Genomic DNA, 19082 nt, shown 5'->3' with positions numbered 1-19082 from the left:
AAGGATGTGCTGGCTCAGGAGAGGGTCCAGAGGAGGTTTACAAGAATGATCCCAGGTAAGAGGTTGGCCAATGATGAGTGTTTGTCAGCACTGGGCCTATACCCGCTGGAGTTTAGAAGAATGAAAAATCTTTGAAACATACAGAATAGTGAAAGGCTTGGATAGAATGGATGTGAAGATGATGTCTCCACTAGTGGGAGAGTCTAGGACTCGAGGTCATAGCTTCAGAATTAAAGGACGTTCTTTTAGGAGATTAGGAGGAATTTCTTTAGTCAAAGGGTGGTGAATCTGTGGAATTCTTTGCCACGGAAGGCCATGGAGGCCGTCAGTGGATATATTTAAGGCGGATAGATAGATACTTGATTAGTACAGGTGTCAGAAGTTATGCGGAGAAGGCAGGAGAATGGCGTTTGGAGGGAGAGATAGATCAGCCATGATTGAATGGCGAAGTAGATGGGCATAATGGTCTAATTCTGCTTGTGTCACTTATGATCTTATGATAAGTATATAACTCCCTGAAGATGGCAGCTTCATTAATTAAGGTACTGAGTATAGAAGTTGGGATGTTATGTTTTTTTTTTGTCATTCTTGCGCAGAGGCCATGCTAATCTTCACTGAATCGTTCCAATTTTTAGTATATATATATATATATATATATATATATATAATTATTTTTTTCAAAATAGACTTTATTCAAATAATAAATATAACCAATGCATGAACCGTGCAAAAAAAATTCACCCGACATTTTTGGAGGCTCTACCAATTGTTCAATACAGTCTATACATTTCTCAAGTCTGTCCTTGTTGCAGTTGTACAAGGTGTGGATGAGACCACACTTGGGATATTGTAATCAGTTTTGGTCAACCTGCCAAAGGAGAGATGCCATTAAGCCAGACAGAGTGCAGAAATATTTAGGAGGATATTGCCAGTAATCAATGGACTGTTATAAGGACCAGTTGGGAAAGTTTGGGCTTTGGCTGAGAAGGTATTGAGATGTGTAAAATTGTGAGGTCTATAGAAAGAGTGAATGCACAGCATTTCTATCAAGGGTAGGGGAATGAAAAACTAAAAGTTATAGGTTTATGGAAGTAAGTAAGTAATTAATAAGTAATTAATTTAAGTAAGTAATTAATTTATTAGCCAAGTACAAGGAATTTGATTTGCCATACAGTCATACCAAAAAAGCAACAAGATACACAACAACATAAAAATTAACATCAACATCCACCACAGCACACTGTGATGGAAGGCAATAACGTATTATCATCTTCCCTCCTTTTCTCCCGCAGTCGGGGCAGTCGAACCATTCGCAGTCGGAGCGGTCGAAGCTCCCGCATCCGGTGATCGAAACTCCCAAAGTCGATCCCCGGGCAATGTGTATGTGGACAAATAAAGGGATTGCCAGCAGAGAATAGTGCGTTCGGCTGAACGCACTATGGGAACTTTCACTCACCCCCGCAGGAACTATCCTCAGGAGGTGCACACTCCAGAGCAAACAAAATCATGAGAGACCTCTTCCACCCCTGCAATGGACTGTTCCAGCTGCTACGGTCAGGCAAACGCCTCCGTTGCCTCCACGATGTTAGGCCGCAGTACGGACAGAGATATGATACGGATAAAGTTGCATCTCCGTCGAGGAAAGAGATTTTAAAAAAGTTCCACCCCTCCCCGCCACGTATATTACAAAACTAAAGATACACTAAAACATACATTTAACAACAGACTAAAAGCAACAAAAGAAGAAAAGGACGAGACAGACTGTTGGCGAGGCTGCCATTGTAAGGCGCCACCTGGTGGACCTGGTGAGAGCGGGAAAGATTTAATATGACTATGTGAGGCACATTTTTCACCCAGAGGGCATTTTGTACATGGAACAAGCTGCCTGAAGAAATTGCTGAGGCAGATGCAATAGCAGCTTTTGGACATGTGGATAAATATTACATGTTCAGAGGGATGTGGGGCATACGTGGGCAGATGGGCTTAGCGTAGATGGACATCTTTGTTGCTATGGATGAGTTGTGACAAACAACCTGTTTGACTGTGACTATGACTCTAAGAAGGTGTAATTTGTTCATTAATTGGTATTAACTGAAAATCAAATATTTAATTGGAAAATGGTTAAAGAAATAGCATCCACTTTTTCATTTCAGCCTCCTGTTCAATTGCATCCATGATCTTTATCTGTCAAGTTAACCAATTCCTCCAGATCAGAATTTTCAAATCTTGATTTTGGATTTCACATTTTTAAACTGAAACAGTAAAAAAAAAATTATTATGAGGACTGGATGCCATAATCAGTTCAGCCACAGAGCTTGAAATGCTTGCTATTGAAATACAGCCAGGCAGTCAAAGTGTCTGCCTGCTATAGGAATGCTTGATAAAACGTACATACTGTTTATCAAAAACTTCCATGCATATGGCAATAAGGTAAACTTTTTCAGAAATAATTCTGGATGGGTACAATGAAATATGTCAAACAGGTGCAGGAAGGGTGGTAGTTTCAAGATCAGAAATGAAACACATTGAAGTAGAATTAAAGTGGCCAATACTGAATCCTGCTCATGAGCAATATCACAACACTAAGATCTTTCTGTTTTTCTTTGCTAATATTAACTATGCATTCTACATGTATTTTGTTCATTTGCAGTGATTTAAGAAGCAGACAAAATAATTATTAGCATACAAACAATGTATTTGAATGAAATATTAATTACTTGTATGGTAATGAACAGTTTAATTCCAAAGCCCCAAGTGCCTGCAACAGAAATTACCTAATTTCCCTAAAGCCTCACCTTAATGAGCACAAATGCTCTTGACATTTAGAAAGGCAAATAAAATAATAGAACTGGCTAGGAATTCAAAAGTAAATGCTAATTCTTGTGATGGTTTGGATTTTCTAGGACCTCTTACTTCCATTTGGAAAACATTTGGAGATGAGGAAAAACTTCTTCACACAGAGAGTTGTGGGATTCTCTGCCTCAGAAGCTGGTTCTCTGGATGCTTTCAAGAGAGAGCTTGACAGAGCTCTTAAAGATAGTGGACTCTACGAGGGGGGGGGGTGCCATCAAGTATGGCTGCCCTGCCTGCAGCTGTTTGTACTTTCACCTTTTTTTTAATTTTTAGTGTGTTGAAAGTTTTTGTTTTGGAGGTCTAGTCTTTTTATGTGGGGGATGAGGGGAAGGGGAAAACTGTATTTATCAGTGCCTACCTGGTTTGAGATGCGGCTTTCCTCTGAGCCGCATCTTCGCCCCTTCTTCACGGCCTATCAACGGGAATGGAGCAGCAATTACTGCCGGGACCGGCCAGAACCTCAGCTTCGGAGGTGGCACAGCGCTGAAGTGCCATCGCTGAGCGGGTGGTGCCTTATCCGGGTTGCCGTGTGGTAAGCTCCGGAGTGCTGAGACCGCCGACTCCTACATTGCAGAGCTGTGATTGCAGAGCGTCCAGCTGCGGGGCGACGCTGGGTTTAAACACCGTGGAGCCTGGGATCTCTCGCCGGGATCGCCAGTGTTGGAGCTCTGACCAGCGCGACCTGTGGACTTCGGGAGCCATGGTCTCCGGGGAGGAAGCGGCCATTCCAGATACTCCAAGCCGCTGAGAGTGTTCTCTCGACGCCGGAGCTCCATCATCCGGTGAGAGGGCCTGTAACATCGGGCTGCCGTCGCGGCGACTGCGAAGGCCTCAATAGGCCCAATCATGGGTGAACAAGAGGAAGAGGACTGGACTTTGTTGCCTTCTCTCACTGTGGGAACCATTGTGGGGGGCAGTTTTTATGTTTTTATGTTTTTATGTTCAATGTTAAACAGGTTCTTTAATGGTGTGTTTTATTTTTATTGGTGTGTTGCAAATGGCAACTCAAATTTCTCTACACCAATTGGTGTACGTGACAATAAATGTCCTTTGTCCTTTGTCCTTTGTCCTTTGTCCTTTGTTCTTTGTCAAGGGTTATGGGGAGAAGGCATGAACGGGGTACTGATTGTGGATGAACAACCATGATCACAGTGAATGGCGGTGCGGGTTCGTGGGGCCGAATGGTTTAATCCTGCACCTATGCTGTTTTGTCTATTGTCTTTAGCCCCTGTCAGACTACATCTGCTGCTGGAATGTTCATCCCTGCGTCTAATTCTGACTATTCCAACATTCTCTCGGACCTGCTTACTGAGATATATTTTACTCTCAGATTTTGTAAAACACTGTTGCCCAGATCTTGACTTGTATTGAGAGGTGTTCATACATCAAACCTGTGCTTGCTAGTTCAGCTACACTCCCCAGATTTCCTCCAGGCTTTACTTCTTCCTATCTCTGGAATCTGCTGTGCTATCTGCGTCCCTCCAATGTCTACCTCCTACTTATTCACAGATTTAATCACTCCATAGCGAAAAACGAAATCAAACTGCTGGAGGACCGCAGCAGGTAGAGCAGCATCTGTTGGGGGGAAAGGAATTGCTGACGATTCGGGATGAATCCCTGCATCAGGATCATATTTCCTTACCCCCTCCCCCCCCCCCCCCCCCCCCCCCCCCCCCCCCCCCCCTCACAGATGCTGCCTGCCTGCTGAGTTCCTCCAACTATTTGTTTTTGCTCCAAATTACAGCACTGCATTCTCTTGTGTCTTCTTTAATGACTTCACCACTGGCTTTAGTTGTCATGGCCATCTCTGAAATTCTCTTCATAAATCTTTCATAAATCTCTCAGCTTTATCTCTATTATACTAAGGTAGACATTACACTATTATACTAAAACTCTTCCCTTTGGGGATAGTTCAGGGCAAGCACTGGTCAGAGAGGTCGTAGACATCAGTAATATAGAGCAGCAACATCAGGCAATCGGTAATGTTGGAACAGGAGGGAGAAGGTTGGTAACATTGATAGAGGCATTGTGTAGAGACAGGATGTGTGTAGGGAAGCTTGCAAGTGTGCTACCTGGAGCCAAAGGCTTTCCTGTGATGACATGGAGCCAGCCCATTCTCCTCTGAGACCACAGAAGGGCTACTAAGAGGCACTTGCCATTTTGGGTTGACAGCTTTTGTCCTCCTTTCTCTGATGAACGCAACTGCAGTGTTGCCACAAAATGGCTTTGAAACAATGCCAGGCTTGCCATTTATCTCTCCTGTTATCCTGACTGGACTCCGCAACAAACTGAAAGGGAACACAAAAGGATGTTCAATCTGCAGAAGGGTCCCGACCTGAAATGTCACCCATCTTATTTCTCCAGAGATACAGCCAGACCCGCTGAGTTACTCCAGCACTTTGTGTCTTTCTCCTCGCCCGGCCATCTATGTTTCCCGGGGGCACCTCCTGCAGCCGACTTTGTAGGCACAGGATGCATCACACGGTTCACCTCCTACTGGCCCTTACGTGGATGTCAGACATCTCCAGTAGATCCTTCCTGGTTCTGCAATCCACCAAGCCTATAAAGGAACTTACCGCGGGTCTATCTCCAGTAGTGGTGCTGAGACTGATGACATTGAAAATGTGGACACCGTTGTTGCCTGCTGGTCTGATTCTGGTTGACAACATTCCCTGGCAGATCCCATCATGCAGTTGAAGAGACACAAAGTGCTGGAGTAATTCAGCGGGTCAGGAAGCATCTCTGGGGAAAAAGGATGGGTGACGTTTCGGGTCAGGAGCCTTCTTCAAACTGATTGTGGGGGGGAGGAACTGGAATCAAGAAACATGGAACTGCAGATACTGGCTTACCAAGGAAAGACACAAAATGCTGCAGTAATTTAGCAGGTTGGGCAGAATCCCTGGAGGACAGGGATAGATGACATTTCTGGTCGAAACCCTTCTTCAGAATCAAAAAGATGGCTTCTTCTACTTTTGAACGCATCTCACTGTGCTGGGTCCAAACTGCAGGAGTACATGCTGAGACATGCACTGAAGCTTGGTGGAGGAAGACCACAGCCCAGGGTCCTTCTGCTGCTGGACATTGACAATAGACTATAGACAATAGACAATAGGTGCAGGAGTAGGCCATTCGGCCCTTTGAGCCAGCACCGCCATTCATGGTGATCATGGCTGATCATCCCCAATCAGTGCCCCGTTCCTGCCGTCTCCCCATATCCCTTGACTCAGCTATTTTTAAGAGCCCTATCAAGTTCTCTCTTGAAAACATCGAGAGAACCCGCCTCCACCGCCCTCTGAGGCAGAGACTCACCACTCTCTGTGAGAAAAAGTGTTTCCTCGTCTCCGTTTTAAATGGCTTACTCCTTATTCTTAAACTGTAGCCCCTGGTTCTGGACTCCCCCAACATCGAGACTATGTTGCCTGCCTCTAGTGTGTCCAAACCCTTAACTAACTGATATGTTTCAATGAGATGCCCTCTCATCCTTCTAAACTCCAGAGTGTACAAGCCCAGCTGCTCCATTCTCTCAGCATATGAAAGTCCCGCCATCCTGGGAATTAACCTTGTAAACCTACGCTGCACTCCCTCAATAGCAAGAATGTCCTTCCTCAAATTAGGGGATCAAAACTGCACACAATACTCCAGGTGTGGTCTCACTAGGGCTCTGTATAACTGCAGAAGGACCTCTTTGCTGCTATAAAGGCCAACATGCCATTCGCTTTCTTCACTGCCTGCTGTACTTGCATGTTTACTTTCATAGACTGATGTACCAGGACCCCCAGATCCCGTTGTACTTCCCCTTTTCCGAACTTGACGGCATTCAGATGGTAATCTGTCTTCCTGTTTTTACTACCAAAGTGGATAACCTCACATTTATCCGCATTAAACTTCATCTGCCCTGCATCTTCCCACTCACCCAACCTGTCCAAGTCACCCTGCATTCTCATAGCATCCTCCTCACAGTTCACACTGCCACCCAGCTTTGTGTCATCTGCAAATTTGCTAATGTTATTTTGAATCCCTTCATTCAAATCATTGATGTTTATTGTAAATAGTGCGGTCCCAGCACCGAGCCTTGCGGTACACCAGTAGTCACAACCTGCCATTCTGAAAGGGACCCATTAATCCCTACTCTTTGTTTCCTGTCTGCCAACCACTTCTCTATCCATGTCAGCACTCTACCCCCAATACTATGTGCCCTAATTTTGCCCACTAACCTCCTATGTGGGACATTATCAAATGATTTCTGAAAGTCCAGGTACACTTCATCCACTGGCTCTCCCATGTCCATTTTCCTAGTTACATCTTAAACATTTTCAGAAGATTAGTCGAGCATGATTTCCCCTTCCTAAATCCATGCTGAATCGGACCGATCCTGTTACTGCTATCCAAATGTGCGGCTATCTCATCTTTTATAATTGACTCCAGCATCTTCACCACCACCGATGTCAGGCTAACTGGTCTATAATTCCCTGTTTACTCTCTCCCACCTTTCTTAAAAAGTGCGATAACATTAGCTACCCTCCAATCCACAGGAACTGAGCCTGAGTCTACAGAACATTGGAAAATTATCACCAATGCATCCACGATTTCTAGAGCCACTTCCTTAAGTACCCTGGGATGCAGACCATCAGACCCTGGGAATTTATCAGCGTTCAGTCCCATCAGTCTATCCAACACCATTTCCCGCCTAATGTGGATTTCCTTCAGTTCCTCTGTCACTCAAGATCCTCTGGCCACTACTATATCAGGAAGATTGTTTGTGTCCTCCTTAGTGAAGACAGATCCAAAGTACCTGTTCAACTCATCTGCCATTTCCTTGTTCCCCATAATAAATTCACCTTTTTCGGTCTTCAAGGGTCCAACTTTGGTCTTAACTAAATTTTTCCTCTTCACATACCTAAAGAATCTTTTACTATCCAGCTTTATATTCTTGGCTAGCTTACCTTCGTACCTCCCCGTATTGTATTTTTGGTTATCTTCTGTTGTTCTTTAAACATTACCCAATCATCTTGCTTCCTGCTCATCTTTGCTACGTTGTACTTCTTCGCTTTAATTTTTATACTGTCCCTGACGTCCCTTGTCAGCCATGGTCGTCTCTTTCTCCCATTGGAATCTTTCTTCCTCCTAGGAATGAACTGATCCTGCACCTTCTGTATTATTCCTAGAAACACCTGCCATTTTTGATCCACTGTCATCCCTGCCAGTGTATCTTTCCAGTCAACTTTGGCCAGCTCCTACCTCATGGCCCCATAGTCCTTTTTCTTCAACTGCAACACTGACACCTCCAATCTACCCTTCCCCCTCTACAATTGTAGATTAAACCTGACCACGTTATGGTCACTGCCTCCTAATGGCTCATTAACCTCGAGGTCCTTTATCAAATCCGGTTCATTACATAACACTAAATTCGGAATTGCCTTCTCCCTGGTAGGCTCCAATACAAGCTGTTCTAAGAATCCATCACAAACGCACTCTACAAAGTCCCTTTCTTGGGATCCAGTACCAACCTGATTTTCCCAGTCTACCTGCATGTTGAAATCTCCCATAACAACCACAGCATTACTTTTACTACATGCCAATTTTAACTCCTGATTCAACTTGCACCCTATGTCCAGGCTACTGTTTGGGGGCCTGTAGATTAGTCCCATTAGGGTCTTTTTTCCCTTACAATTCCTCAGTTCTATCCATACTGACTCCACATCTCCTGTTTCAATGTCACCCCTTGCAAGGGACTGAATTTCATTCCTCACCAACAGGGCAACCCCACCCCCTCTGCCCACCTGTCTGCCTTTTCGATAGGAGGTATACCCTTGAATATTCAGTTCGCAGCCCTGGCCCTCTTGCAGCCATGTCTCAGTAATGCCCACACCATCATACTTGACAGTTTCTAACTGTGCCTCAAGCTCGTCCACTTTATTCCTTATACTTCGCACATTCATATACAGCACTTTGACCTCCGTATTCACTCATCCCCCACTATTTAGTTTAAACCCGCACGTGTAGCCCTAGCAAACCTGCCTGCTGTTGAAGTAATTCAGTGGGACAGGCAGCATCTCTGGAGAAAAAGAATAGGTGAGGTTTTGGATCGACACCCTTCGATATGTAATATTGGATTTCTGTCCTGTTTCAATGCAGCATGAAAATGAATTCAGTATGTTTTGACTCATTACGTCAGGGTGGTGAGTCAACATATCCTGGAGGATTCTTACAGAACATTGAAAATGGCAGCAGAACAGAAAGGTTGCAAAATGGTTTCAGGATGATTGTCCGTGTGCTGGGATGCTCAGACCACAAATTCTGCTCAGTAAAGTGATCTTAAAGTACATTCACAAAGATGTTCGTACCTTCCACAGTCTGTACCTCTTTAAACCATTGGATCTGCACAAGCAGTATTTTCTTATTGCAGTGTGGACCCAATTTGCGAATACTGCAGACCTATCATTTGTAGCACCTGGCCCCTTTGGCAAATATGTGAAGCATGTATTAAAACCGTTCCCTGATATAAACCTAACACTAAAAAAACCCCACATGTTTCAAGCTGCCAAGAGCTGCATCGCAGTATGATGTGTATTCTACTCACGATGAACCAAATACTGCATTAATAAATAGAGCTAACATAACTGCATCACAAGCTGACGTGTCAAATGATTTCTTCGCACATAAAATTTTTAGGTATACTGGAATTGTGCGTAATAGCTGCAGCTTCCATTCTGCTGCCACTGTCAATGCTCTGAAATAATCCTCCAGCATGTCTTGACTCACCACCTTGAGGTAATGAGTCAAAACATACTGAACACATTTTCACGCTGCATTGAAACAGAAATCCAATATTACACCTGTATAACATATCATGGGTTGAAGTTCGGATAATATACAATTCAGTGAATCATTTTACTATTGTGAGCTTGCCTTTTTAGAATTGTTCAGGTTGATTACACCAAGCTTGAATATGTATTGTTAATATAATTGCATTGGAAAACATTGCTTATTAACAAAATGCCAACATGGTAAAATTGAGAAATTTTATTTAAGCAGGAAGTATAAAATAGGTGCCTAAATATACATTTGTATAAATACTGATAAAAATGGAATTGCGGATGCTGGTTTATATCAAAAATAGATACAAACTGCAGGACTAACTCAACAGGTCAAATGGTATCTCTGGTGAAAATGGATAGGTGATGTGTCGGGCTGGGACCTGTCTGTCTGAATGAGTTACTCCTGCACTTTGTGTCTATATTTGTCTAAATACAGTTTGTTTCAACATCCTACCATTAAAATTTTAGATTAAAATGTACTTTTCCTTATGCTCTGCCAGGATTTCCATGCTGTGATGCACTGGATAACAATATTCCATTTGCAATGTTCCTTGGGGGGGAGATACATGGACCGCAGTGCCCTGGAAATGAACACTGTTGTACACTCCTGAGGGCAGAAGAACTTCCAGTGCTATTTTGAAGTGGGATTACAGTCAGGTACTCAAGATTCCAGCATCTGTAGTCTAATTTTATTGCTCCGCTGTGTCATCATGAAGGGAATTAATTGGGTAGATGAACAGAATCTCTTGCCCTGTGGGGAAATCAAGGACCAGAGGACATAGGTTCAAGGTGAAGGAGAAAACATTTAATAGGAATCTGAGGGGTAACCTTTTCACACAAAGGGTGGTGGGTGTAAGGAATAATCTGCCAGAGGAGGTAGTTGAGGCTGGGACTATCCCAACGTTTAATAAACAGTTAGACAGGTACATGGATAGGACAAGGTTGGAGGGACATGGACCAAACGGAAGCAGGTAGGACTAGTGTAGCTGGGGCATGTTGGCCAGTGTGGGCAAGTTGGGCCAAAGGGCCTTTTTCCACACTGTGTCACTCTATGACACTATGACTCTTTCTCCTCAAAGTCTGCTTTCTCTGAATATTGAAGACTGTTAGCAGAAAGCAGCTCTCAGGCCAGGAAATCATTTGAGGATTGAGGATGACAAGTTATAGAGGCAGAGAGTCATAGTGCCATGCAGTATTCTCCCCCATCTTTATACTGATTTAAGATTGTGTAATGATTCTTCACTCTGGGTTGGAGAGCGGAGCTGGTAAGGGTAGGTGGCAACTTAGATTGAAATCAGAACTCACTAGACCCAATTCAATACTTTAGTGTCAATCAAGTACCTAAATTGTTTCTAATTATTAAATTTTAAGGTGGGATTGTAATGACCATCCTGTTTGTTAGAGACATCACAAGCATAATAGTAAGATTAAACGAGAACTTACCAGTTTGAAGTTTGATCTTTATTTTATGAGGAGTTACGTTGAGGGAATACGTGAAGAACCTGCCAGCCCGCATGCGCATCAATCTTCAAAGCAGCGGTGAAATCACAGATAACAGTTGTTGAACTGACTATAGTAAGATTAGAGAACTAGAATACCCTGACCTTTATGGTAGAGGGTTGGGAATGGAGGGCACGTATCAAGATGGTATCAAATTAGATTTATCTGGATGGATGAGAAACCCCAATTTCTCAAATAAGAGTTTGGTGGCTGTAACGGCTAAATTAGCTAATTCCAGAGTTTTCCCAACAATTAAGATATCATCCAGGTATGCCATGACAATATATTTCTGCGCTCTGAGAAGCGCATGTGCTGGTTTTAATATTTTGGTAAACAATGTGGGGGCTGATTATAAGCCATTAGGCAACGCCTTAAACTGCCACTGTTGCCCCATCCAGTTCAACTTCAAATACCTTCGGTGATCCCTATGAATGGGTACTGAATAGTATGCATCCTTGATATCGATGTAAGCCATAAAGTATCCTTTTGAAATCAAATGTTTGGCAGTAACAAAAGTTTCCATTTTAAAATGTTTATACTGCACAAATGTATTAAGCTGCGTCAAATCAATGATGATGTTGCATCCGCCATCTTTCTTTCTTCTAGTAAAAATATTAGATACAAATTCGTGAGAGTCATGTCGGGACCTCTCAATTATCCCTTTTGAATGTAATCTCAAACTTTCTGCATGCAACTTTCCTGCTGTGAAAGCACAAAAGTCCGGTTAGGTGTATGCTGTGCTGGTGGAAGTGAGTTGTGAAGGAACTCAATTTTATATCCCTGAATACTGTGCAGTATAAATGGGTCAGATGTTATTGAACTCCATGCATTCCAAAATAAGTGTAATCTTCCACCAACTTGTGAACAGTTTATACACCTCATGTTCCGAAAGAAACCAGACCCACCTACCTCCATGGTTACCAATGGGTTTGTGTTTATTTATTCCGCCCCCGAGTCCTGGGGGGTAGAGGTGTTGGAATGTGGGGTTGGCACATTTTCCAAGAAGGCCATTCTGGGCTTTGGCCTAAAAAAGACCTTTGTTCAGAATGTACGGCCTTCATGCTTTCACCGTTTCCTGTTGGTGGATGCATAGGGGTGCTGCCGCTGAAGTTGAGAGGTCTTGCTGGTCAATGGCACCTTTATTAGCCCAACAGCCTTTGCCTCTTCATCCAGGTCCTTGACCTGTTTCGACAGGTACTCCCCGAATAGTAGATTTGGCGGCTGGGTGTTGCTGGCTTTACATAACCCCACAAACTTCGGGTTCAGGGCATGTCAGATGGCACTTTTCCTGCTACTATAATGACTGGAAAGATCTGGAGGTCTCCTTCAGTAGTCATTAGGACTTATGTGGCAAAGGACACCTCTTGAAACTTGCTTTAAAAAATCTGTGAGGAATCCACTCATTGGATTCCAAAAGCAGGACAAACTCTATGGAATATATATATGTTTAAGAAGGAACTGCAGATGCTGGAAAATCGAAGGTAGGCTGAAGAAGGGACTCGACCCAAAACGTTGCCTATTTCCTTCGCTCCATAGATGCTGCCTCACCCGCTGAGTTTCTCCAGCATTTTTGTCTACCATCGAACATGTATATGTTATTTAATGGGGATACAGCGTGATCAAGTTAAGTTTCAGGTGACTGGAAAGATCTGAGGATTCCCTTCAGAAATCATCGGTTGGGGAGTCAAAATGTTGGTGATATGTTTCTTCCAGGAGTGAGGATTAGAGCTGCCGAAGAGCCAAGGCACAGGAAACACCTTGCGAAAACGAAAGAAGAAGAGGGAGAAGATGGTGACTTCACTGAAGCATCAGCTACTCTGGATACCAAAGAGTCACAGCATTCCTGCTGGTTTACTGCAGATATACTTTAGCTCCACTTTCAGTTAATTGACATAATTGGATCCATATAATAGCCAACATTCAAGCTCCATACCCAGTCCATTGCACCTCAATCCTACTAGCACACGCATTGCCAAGACGTCCTCATCAATACATGCTTTCCTTTTCATCAACCATCAACTGAAATGGTGACATAGGGTATGACTAGGGCACAGTGCTGCAGTGGTAGAGATGCTGCCTTACCGACCAGGTTCAATCCTGATTACGAGTGTTGTCTTTATAGGGTTTGAATGTTTGCCCTGTGACTGCGTGGGTTTTCTGCGGGTGCTCCGGCTTCCTCCATTCCAAAGATGTGGAGGTTTGTAGGTTAATTGGTTTCTGCAACTTGTTCCTAGTGTGTAGGATAGAACTAGTGTACAGGTGATCATTGGGCAGCATGGACCCTGTGAGCTATCTATCTATCTATCTATCTATCTATCTATCTATCTATCTATCTATCTATCTATCTATCTATCTATCTATCTATCTATCTATCTATCTATCTATCTATCTATCTATCTATCCTATTACTAAAACTCTCATCTTGACCACTTCCGTTTTTTGTTTTTTTTAATTTGCGCGAAAACGATAACGTATATCTCGAGGATTTTTTCGCCACCTTACTCACCGTTCTCCTCTGCTCCAAGCACTTCATGTTTTGTTCCGATCAGTGAAATATTAGAAAAGTTATGAAGGTTTAAAAAGTCATGAGATCAGCAGATTGGTCTTCTCACCTGTCTGTCACCATGAAGGTAATGCCCCTTCCGGCACCCATGGAGAATAAAGCCCTGGAGGCAGGGCTGAGTCAATGAGCAGTGTGAGCCAGGAGCTATTGATGAACCGGAAGCTATGCCTGTGCAGTTAGGGGTTATGGGTGAGTTGTGGACTATTGCTTTGGGGGAACGGGTTGCATTGGGGGAACCGGTGAGTGGTGGAATAATACGTTGGGGAATGAGTTGCATTGGGGGGACCAGGACTCCCAGGTGACTGGGACTCAATGGGCCCCACTTAGTCTTGTCATTCTTATAGCTCTACTAAATTGCAGCTTGGTGCAGATCAGAAACATGTTATATGTCAGAAGATAACATTTGTAGGAAGGAACTGCAGATGCTGGTTTAAACTGAAGATAAAATGGCTGTCATCATACATAAAATGCCAAGCATGTCAGTATCTATAAATTGCATAGGTGGGTGAAAGCCTCATTAGTTGAAAGTCATCATTATTCTTCCTTTGAGTTACCATATTTATTCATGGTACGAGACTTCTTCTCTATACCCTGTGACATTAGCCCACACCAACATGCTGCAGGGCACTGCAATAGGCCTGCTGATAGCACTTCTGCCCATTGTTCCAGCAACTCAGATTAATTCCTGTCCTTGGGTGCTGTCATGCATGGATCTCAGCACGCTCTTCTTCTGCTTGCCCGGGTTTCTTCTGGGTATCCGTTTCCTCCCATAGCTCATGGTTATACTGGTTGGTAGGTTAATCAGACCCTCAATGTTGCCCTTGGGAGGCTCAACAAAGTATAGTATTCTCGTCTTGAATTGCTAGCCTTTTATTCTATGACCGCGACCCTCAGTTTTAGAAATCCATGTAGGAAAAACATCAATTCCACATCTACCCTGTCAAGCTCCGGCCAAGCCTTTTCAATGAGATCATCCCTCATTCTTCCAAGTTCAAGAGTGTACTGCGGCAGTCTGCTTATTCTCTCTACATATGACAATCCCGCCTTCCCAGGAATCAATCTGGTTAACCTTTGCTGGGCTTCCTCTGCTCAAGTTTCTCATTCTTTAGATAAGGAGACCAGATCTGTACAACGTCTGTACCATTCAAATTTGAAACAATATGTCCTTACTTTGGTAATCAAATCTCCTTGCAATAAAGGCTAATGTACCATTTACCTTCTTTGTTGCTTGCCATACCTGGGGAGTGTGAACATTAATACTGATAAGAATTTATTAGAGGACTCTATGACTTGGTTTTATGGTCAATATTTCCCCTTGACCAGAATTGCTTAAGGCAAATTATCTGATCGAGACCAAATTGTTGAGTGTGGGAACTTCCTATGTACAAATTGGATTGTACATTTCCTCCAGTAACTATGCTTCACAAGTACTTCATCAATTGCCCATCTATATTAATCATACTTTCCCTTTGTATTCCCATCAACTCTTTCCTTCAATAACCTCTTCCCCCCACCGCCCCACTGATTTTCCTGCCACCCTTAACTAGAGGAATTTCACAGCATGTCTATAGCATGTTCGGGACACTGGGACTCACAGGAAAATCCACAAGATCACAGGAAGAACATGCAAACTCCACACAATCAGCACCCAATGTCAGGATCTGATCTGTAAGACCACAGTACAAACCTGCCACACTGTGCAGTACTGCTGTAGTTCTGAAAGGTGGTGTGCAAATGTATACTGCCTTGGTCTATTTTTTTAACGAGCCCTGTATCACCAATCTTTGTCAGTCAGTGGATAATCTTAAAACTATAAATTTATTCATTCAAAGGCTCTGCTCTGCCAAAGAAACAGATCCAATAACTCAAATTTTCTTCCGCTAAATTAAACTTCTGATAAATCGCCTTTAAAGCACACCTCAATGAATTCTCACAAACAATAATATCCTTCATGTAATAAAGTGGAAGACACTGCATGTAATTTTGTGGATCAAGGTCAAACCAATGCTTTACCAAGCTCAATATAATTGCTTTTGAACCCATCCTTCTCATATTACAATCCAAAAGCTGATTTGTCATTGCATTGCTGCCAAGCACTGACATGATAGTTTTATAGATTTAAAGATGAGCTTTTCTCCTTGTTAAAATCCTTAATGCCAATAAATATGCGCAAGTCACTTTTACATACATTTTTATTGTCACCTGTAAACTTTAGAGCTAATTTTCTATGATATAAAAATAATGATAATATTTCTATTTTAACATTTTAAGTAAGAGCATTATGGTCTTTGCAAACAATTTTTGGAGACAAACTTGCATGCATTTCTTTCCCCTAAAAATATATGATTTAAAAAAAAAATATGCAACACAATATAATCCAGGACAATGTGTTTGCTATGTCAATACAATGAAATATAATGTAGATAGATAGATAGATAGATAGATAGCCTTTTATTGTCATTCAGACTGAAGTCTGAACGAAATTGCAGCAGTCATACATATAATACCATACAATTAAACAATAAACACATATTAACATCCACCACAGTGAGTCCACCCAGCATCTCCTCACTGTGATGGAGGCAAAAGTCTTAGGTCGCTGTCTCTTCCCTCCTCTTCTCGCTCTGCGCTGGGGCGATACCCCCCCCTGGGCGATGTTAAGAACAGTCCCGCGGCTCAAACACCGCGGCCCGGGGTGGTTGAAGCTGCCGCCCACCAGTCCTGCAGAAGCAGCTGCTGGCCCGCGGCCGAACCCCGGACTCAGGCCACCGCCGCCAGAACACCGTCCCAGCCACCCTCACGTGAGTACTGCGCCGTCTTCAGCCTCGGGCTGGGCTGCCCCGACTTGGGCGCTGAACCTCCCCCGGACCGGGCCGCCCCGACTTGGGCGCCGAACCTCCCCCGGACCGGGCCGCCCCGACTTGGGCCCCGAACCTCCCTCGGCTGCCAGCGCTGCACCTTCCCGAGCTCGGCCGCTCCGACGGGAGCCTCGTTCCACCCTCGGGCTGGCCGCCCTCACGGGAGCGTCCCAAACTTTTCCAGCCCTGAGCCGGACCACCCTCACGGGAGCGAGCTCAGGGCGAGTCCTGACGGTGCTCTGCCTCCGGAGCCTCGAGGTCGTCAGCTCCATATGCATGAAGATTCAAGGAACTACTGATGCTGGTTTACAAAAAAAGACACAGAGTGTTGGAGTAGATCAACGGGTCTCCAGCATCTCTGGAGAACACTTGGTAGGTGACGCTTCGGGTTGCGGCCCTTCGTCAGACCCTTCTTCTGACTGACGTTACATGATGTCAACATGACAAAAATATCTTAGTCCCAAGCATTTCATCGGTAGGAAGAAGTTATGATCCAGCATGGTAAAAATCAGTCAGACCCGATAACAACCAAATGCTTGCAGACACTGATCAGTCTGTGGATTGGCGGTGGGTCTGAGCAGAGGAAATCCACGCTGGTACACAAATGATTTGACCTGACTGCCCCTGCTGCATGGGATCATAACTCCTCTTTATGCCTGTGTCCTTCTTGGTTGATTTTGCATAAAGACCAAAACAACAATACAACAATACACAAAGTGCTGGAGTAACAGCGGGTCAGGCAGCATCTCTGTAAGACATGGATAGGCAAAATTTTGTGTCGGGACCCTTCTTCAGGTGTCCTGACCTGAAACATTGCCAAGCCATGTGTTCCAGAGATGATGCCTGACCCACTGTGCTACTCGGGCACTTTGTGTTTTATTTTGTAAACCAGCAGTTCCTTGTGTCCCCTTCAGCCATATGGTGTGATCTCCCTGCTCCAGATGAGGCAAGGCTATTTACACTTTTTCATCAGGGACTGGATTGTTTTTATTGTTATTATGTGTGAAATGTTTTTAAGTTTCATGTGCGATGTTCCGGTATTCCCTGGGAAACATCTTCTCATTTTGCACTGTACAACTCATGCTTTGCAAGATGACAATAAAGGTTGATTGATTCAGATCCTCTCTGTGGCTGCACTAGATAATTTGCTGTACCATTGAGAAGGTTGTTGGGCGGGAGGGTGGAACTATTTCTGATCATTTCCCTGAAAATGTTAGTTAAATTCATTAAAATGGATTTGAACAACCCTGCTGTAGCTGGTAGGCAGGGTAGGGGTGGGGGGGGGAGGAGAGAAGAGCTAATGGAGAGCAAAATCCTCTTCTGAGACCACAGACTTTGGCTGTAAAGTCAGCTGTAATGAAGTGGAGAGCAAGAAATCCCACAAATTCACGGCACTTCTCATTACTTAAATAAGCTGTGATGGCGATCGCAGGCAGGGTGAGATCACAACTTGTAGACAAGGAAAGTTAATGTGCTGACCCATAGTTTACTTTAAGAACTAATTATTTTATCACAAATTGGCCAAGTTGGGAGACTCGCATCCTAGGGCAGATATTCTCCTGTCCAAGGGCAGATCCTCACAAATACAAAGCTTGCATCATTTTTTCTGCTATATCTTACCCACGTTTCTCTTTCCCTGGATTCATTGGAGTGGTTGCTAGGCAGTATCAAGCCCTGGGATCACTTCAGGTTATTTTATTTGCAACTGGTCGCTGAGACTGGTATAATCCAGTTTCAAGCAGGTTTCAGCCAGGGCCTCACCCAGGTTTAAGGATCATCTTACATCTTGGGTTGAACTGCCTGAACACTTAGAGTCAAAGATCCTATAGCGGATCAAGATAGACCACTCCTGCTAAATGCAATGGGCTGACGTGTAGTACGCAACGGAACGGAACGTGGGCCTTTTTTTCATCCATTTCCGTAACCGGACCCGACCCGACCCGACTTGCAGTGTAATCAACGTTGCGGGGGATCAGTTTGTGTTAATAAATTAAAATTCTGAAAAAGAGGAGAAGATTCTTACCAAATAACTTTTATTTTTATGTAACCGGCTTCCATCTCCACACTATTATCCTCTGGGATCTTTGGTGCGGAAATGGGCCTTAAATTACCCATGAATCTGCCCATGACCGTACTACATATTTTTCGTCGAGTGGACTGTCTTGCTCGCTATAGGATCTTTGCTTAGAGTCATAGACACAGAGTCATACTGCACGGAAACGGGCCCTTTGGCCCAGCTTGCCCACGCTGACCAAGGTGCCCAATCTACACTAATCCCACTGCTTGTATTTGGCACATCTGCCTTGAAACCTATCCTAATGTCTTTTACTTGTAAGGTTGCCAATTTTCTCACTCCCAAATAAGGGACAAAAGACAGCGTGCCGCGCTGGTGTGGGTATGGTGCAGGCCCTGGATGAAGTGACTGAGGGGGCTGGCAGCTAGCAGATGGTACAGGGACCTTTTCAAAAGAGAGAGAGAGAGCACAAAACT

General features: G+C 43.9%; 1 non-coding gene across 1 annotated transcript; it reads right to left on the bottom strand.

Moving 5' to 3' along the window:
* Positions 1 to 551: 551 nt before the first annotated feature.
* On the bottom strand, positions 552 to 656 carry LOC129704787 (U6 spliceosomal RNA). The gene has a single exon (XR_008724773.1). It is a non-coding gene; the product is annotated as a U6 spliceosomal RNA (small nuclear RNA).
* Between the last annotated feature and the right edge of the window lie 18426 nt (positions 657 to 19082).

The sequence above is a fragment of the Leucoraja erinacea genome, chromosome 1, assembly GCF_028641065.1.
Source record: "Leucoraja erinacea ecotype New England chromosome 1, Leri_hhj_1, whole genome shotgun sequence".
In the NCBI taxonomy this organism is placed as follows: Eukaryota; Metazoa; Chordata; class Chondrichthyes; order Rajiformes; family Rajidae; genus Leucoraja; species Leucoraja erinaceus.
This window is presented reverse-complemented; position numbering and strand designations above follow the sequence as displayed.